The following is a 6,000-nucleotide window of genomic DNA, read 5'->3' as shown; positions in this document are numbered from 1 at the left end:
TTTAGGTGAACCTTAGAAAACCTGTTTTGATTAGGAGTGGATATTAGGAGTGGAGTAGTTGTGTGGCTGTTGTTAAACAGTTGATGTACACACAAGCGAACCACTATAGTTCTTTGTGTTTGGTGGATGTGTGGTTTATTTCTTTATCATTTATGGTTTAAGATTATGGGATGTATTTGTAGATGTGAATGTTGTAATCTTTATAATTCAGCATTGTGTGGTGAATGTTGTAATAGATTAGTTTTTATTTCTTTCATATCATCTTCAGTTTGAGTTTTTGATACTCACCCACGTTCTAGTATGGTTGTCCTGCCATAAACCATTGGTTTTTGGTATTAGGTTATCCTTAGAACCAAGTTGGTATCAACCCTTAATTCTTGATTTTTGAGGTTGTTATTCCCTTTGGTTAATTGCATTTTATTTAGCTATCTTGTTGTTGTTATTTTGCTTATTAATTTTTATTTGGCATAGTCCTATTCACCCCCCCCCCCCCCCTTCTAGGACTTTTTCACTCGACCTTTTCAAGTGGTATTAGAGCCTAATAGCTTGTTTATTTGGATTTAATTCCTAAGTTAACCGATCAGAGCATTTAAGATGTCAAATTTTGATAGCCTTTCTACCACTAGGCCTTCACCTTTTAATGACTCTAATTATGCTTATTAGAAAGCCAGAATGAGAATATTCTTGAGGTCTATTGATGAAAATGTGTGGCAAGCCACAGTCACTAGATGGACTCCACCTACTATTGAAGTTTTAGGCCTTGTTGGAACTAAAACTCTAAAAGTTGCTCCTTATAGCACTTGGACCACACTTCAGAAAACTAAGAGTAGTGCTAATGCCAAGGCTTTAAATGCAATCACTTGCGCACTATTGCCAGATGAATTCAAACGAATTACATCTTGTGATACTGCAAAACAAGCCTGGGATATCTTAGAAATGACACACGAGGGTATGACTACTATCAAGAAATCTAAACTACAAATCCTCACCACTAGATTTGAGGAAATACACATGGAAGAAAGTGAAACATTCATGGACTTCTATACCAAGTTGAATGACATAATTAACTCTATGTGGGGTCTTAGAGATAGCATCCCAGAAAGTAAAGTCTGTGCAAAGATACTACGCTCACTACCTGAAAGGTTCAATTCAAAAATCACGGCCATTTAGGAACTTTGTGATATAGACCATATGTAGGTTGAAGAACTGGTTGGTTCTTTATAAACCTATGAGTTAAACTTTAAAACTCTAAAAGGTAAATCTATTGCCCTTATGTAATGACCCGAAAAATTTTGTGTAAAGACCCGAGTACTACCTCAAATTCTTTAGAAGTTATATGTAGGTTAATTAGCGTTAAACTCGATTACTTGTGAAATTAACACCAATCACTTTAAAATTGATCTGCAAGACCCAAAACCTGTAGAATCGTTAGCGCTATGTTACCCTGAAATCTAGGATTCAACGCTAAATCCAGTTGCTCTCGGGAGTACTTGGAAACTTTGTATCGGACCTGGACCACGCGTCGAAAGTCCAATAGCGATGATCTTAGACAATTATGATCACCTTGTTGGGCTTGACAATCACCTCAAAAATCAAGTCCAGATGATGTCCTGATACGATTTGCTTGAGTCCGGAGTAAAGAGTGTGAGAAAGGTGAGAAATTAAATATGAATTTATGAAATCTGAGTCGTGTCGCTTGCACGTCGATTTTAAGCATTCTGACCCAAATTTACCCTTGGATCAGGGAAGATAGCCCAGACATGTCAAAGTGTCGGTGGACCTGATCGAGTTTCGGTGACCGTTGAATTGAAACTGGTCCGCCACGGCTGATCTGTATATCCGATCGGGATAAAAACTCAGCCTGACCTAGATCCATGGTCAGTGAGCCTAAGTCCAACCGCACATGGAAAAAAGACCACTAGAAGTGCTCCGTTGGACTGAAATAGACCCGGATTGGTTATAACCTAAGTATACCTTGGCCCTAGGGCTATTTTCATCAATATTAGGCCTATATAAAGACCTTAAACCCTCAGTGTCAAATTCCATACGAATTTTCTAAACCCTAGCTAAGAGAGAGAGAGAGAGAGGAAAAGAGAGAGAAAGTGTATAATTATACCAAAAAAAATTTTCAGTCAAAAATCTTCCTTGTGGTGTGCCGAACTCGGGACTTGGTGTATGGAAGTCGGTGTCGAATTCGAGGCATCACGGAAGCTATCCGTCCCCGGGTTTGGGGCATGACAAAGTGAGAGAGAAGTTGGTGAATTATCTTGAGATTCTTCCCTGTTATTCTGCGTACCTAAACCATCACATCTGAATCGTTATTTCGGCGATTTTAAGTTCATTCTTGGGTAAGTCAATCAAACCCTAGTCTATTTTGGAGCTGAGAATAGTCTAAGTGTTGATGTAGCTCATTTTATTCATGCCTTAGGTTATCTAGTCGCCGTTGACGAAGACTTATCGTCTGAATCAGATCTGTTGCGCACTTCCTAGTTTAAGGTGCGAACTATATTCGTATAGGTTATGGTTTTCAAGGCTTTTAATGTCGGTAAATGATTTATTATTGTTGTGGGTACAATTTCACATGCCAAATGCGATGTTTATATTGCGTTCCTAATATATATGAGCTATATTGAGATTTGTGTATTCCTTGTATGTGTAGAAAGTATTGTATACGTATGAAATACGAACATGTGTTTGCCATGATTAATTGTCGTGTATTTGTGCTAGTTGTATGTGTATCAACTCCTTGGCGAGAGGAATTGTCCAAATGTGTGTTATCACCAACATACGTCATATATGTTGGAATATGTAGTCTAAGTTTTTGTAGAAATGTCTGAATGATCAAGTGTGTAATATATTATCCTGTTTACGGGCGTTGAGAAGAGATTCTCAACTATCTTATTGGTGTGTATGATTTCCTACATGCAATTTACAATTTACATTCTTTGTTGTTTAAATTCAGGCACTACTTATGTGTAAATCCATGTTAAGTTGATATTCATCAAATGCTCACATACTGTATGATTAGAATTGTTGATCCATTATTGTTCTGAATTGCTGGTATGAATATCTGTTATACTTGAATGTGTTTGGGACTATGAAATAGTCTAGGAAATCGGTAATAAACCTTAAGTTCGTGGCTGAGGTTGTTTTCGCCATGTAGGACGTGTTTGACGAACCCGAGTCGTATTAGGGTTGTCGGCAGTGGTTTGGCCACACGAAGTGTTTGCGCACTCTATGTTATTCAACTCAACGTGCGCTCGTGCTAGTCGAGCTCGTCAAGTAACCCGATTGTCCCGGTGGATGTGCACCATGTATGGACGTTATTGTTTGAATCTAGGGTACCAAACTTACCAATGCAATCCCGTTAACCATTATACCTTGATCCGCTAAGACTCATGAGTCGGGCATGGTGGTATGGGACACTGTGGTCGAGCTATCGGCCTACGCTGGGGTGACGAGCCTCCTCGTAGTGACCAGTGAGCACACCAGACTTGTGAGCCGATTATGGTGGTATGGGACACTATATTCATGCTGTCGGTCTGCATTAATTGGTGATGAGCCCTTTGTAGTGACCTCGAGCATACCTTGATACTGCATTGAGGCGACGAGCCTTAGGGAGTAACTAAGGTATGATAGGCATGCATTGATTGGTGATGAGCCCTTTGCAGTGACCTAGAACCATATGATCGTATGAGATTGTTTAGGACTGACGACCTTAGAATGGATCATCGTTTGGGAATTGATATGAGGAAGGTACCTTAGCTTCCCAATCCTACTATATGAAAAGGACTAATAACAACTTAGTAATCATGTTCATGCACCGCATTGCATGTGCTTTGGCGTCGTGGAGCACTGCAAGAGGTTGTCATGCGTACCGTAAGATGAAGACGCTGAGGGAGTGCAGGCGAGAGCATGCATCATTTCTACATATATCCTTGCATTAACAAGAGTAATTAGGATGTGTTTGATTGTATTTCATTATCATTACTACTTGATTGATTTGATAATATGTTAACTTTTACTGTATAGTTCCACTGAGTTGATCACTCACTCCTACATTCTGGGACGGTGTTTCAACACCAACCAGACTCTGTCTTAGATGCAGATGATGATGCGACCCCCGAGGCAGAGCAGGAGTATGAGGATGACGAGGACGCATTTTCTTTTATGCAGTTCTCAGGCGGGTTCATATGAGTCGTGCCCTGAGCTACGGGAATTCTGGGTTTTCTTTTGTAATGGATGATTTCATTTTGATACTAATATTTTGAAACAAACACTTATAATTATGACCTGGTAGAGCATACATATCTCAGGGACTTATATAGACATACATATATGTTTCTTCAGTCTTCCTTTTGCAGATTTCACCTATCCCTGGATTATGTTTGTAGTCTGGCTTAATCTACTCCATGTTTTATGCACTCATATAGATAACATACATCCATCATTGCATATGTTGCATAAGTGATGTTTTGAAACTCGGGACCCGAGTTATGCTCGAGCCTCGAATTTCAGGGCGTTACACCTTAAATCTTTTAAAAGTATTTCTCATGAAAATAATAATTCTGATTTAGAAACTTATGAAGATGATATGGCCCTTTTAGCTAAAAAGTTTTATAAGATTATCAAAAGTAAAAAAGAGGGTTGATGTTTAAAAACCTGTTGAAAAGAAAAGATCAAGATCTAAAAACTGAAAATCTTTAAAAGACAGCCAATGCTACAACTACCATGAATATGGGCATCTAGCCAACAAATGTCCTAAAAAGGACAAACCTAAAAAGAAAGGTATGTTGGCTACATGGGATGAATCTTCCTGCTCTGAATCCCCTTCTGAGTCAGAAGATTCTGAAACCGAGTCAGGTAATGATGTTAAAGCCCTAATGACTCTAGCCAAGTTCACTTTCACTGATAATGATACAACCAGTGAAGAAAATCTAGGAAGTGATCATGAAAATGAAGAAGATCTTCAGGATGCCTAGAATGCCCTATACAGGGAAAGTTGTAAAATAGTTATTAAATTAAAACTATGAAAAGAAAGTTTTTAAAATTGAAATAGAATTTTGATAATCTGGTTTTAGAAAAATCACACCTTTCAGATTGCTTTGAAAAAACTAAGTGTGACTTAGATTTCAAAACATCCCAAGTTGAAAACTTAAAATCTGAAAATGAAAACCTAAAACTAGAAGTCTCTTTAGTTTTGAGTTTGAAGGATACATGGAGGTATGCCCAAGGTGACCCTAAATTAGAAAAACTTCTATCTGGATCTAGAAAATATAGTGATCGATCTGGATTGGTCTATGATAAAAGTACTCCTCACAAATATAAGAATACTCCTCCTAAATTTGTTAAAGGAGAGTCTTCTAACTCAAAAGGGAAAAGTTTGAATCAAAATATTTCTAAAATGACTAAAACTTTTCAGTTTTGAAATCCTAAAAAGAACCATATCAACTACAAAAATCAGAACCGTAATCCTTTAGCTAAGAAAATTATAGACTTGCTTAAGGAGTTCTTAAAATCTAACTCAGTGAGAAGGACGTATAACAATTATAAACAGAAAAAGACCAACTATGTTCCTAAACCCAAAACTGTAATGAAATGGGTCCCTAAGGTTGCTTGTTTGGTTGCCCACACAGCATTCAAAACCACGAGCTATTCAAAGTGGTACCTGGATAGTGGTTGCTCTAGACATATGACAGGTGATAAAAGTCTGTTCACTAGTCTTAAAGACATGACTGATGGTTCAGTCACATTCAGTGACGGTAGTAACTGTAAAATTGTTGGCCAAGGTACGGTTCTACTCCCTAGCCTCCCTCTTTTTGAGAATGTTTTGTGTGTAGAAGGTTTAAAACATAATTTACTAAGCATTTCTCAAATTTGTGATAATAATAATAGTATAAAATTTTCAAACCAAAAATGTGAAATCTTAAATAAGAATGGTTCTGTAATATTAACTAGTTGCAGAACTTCTGAGAACTGCTATATAGTTAGTGACTCAAG

Source organism: Magnolia sinica, chromosome 13 (genome assembly GCF_029962835.1).
Source record: "Magnolia sinica isolate HGM2019 chromosome 13, MsV1, whole genome shotgun sequence".
Lineage (NCBI taxonomy): Eukaryota > Viridiplantae > Streptophyta > Magnoliopsida > Magnoliales > Magnoliaceae > Magnolia > Magnolia sinica.
The sequence above is the reverse complement of the archived record's forward strand: the minus strand, read 5'-3'. Positions refer to the sequence as shown.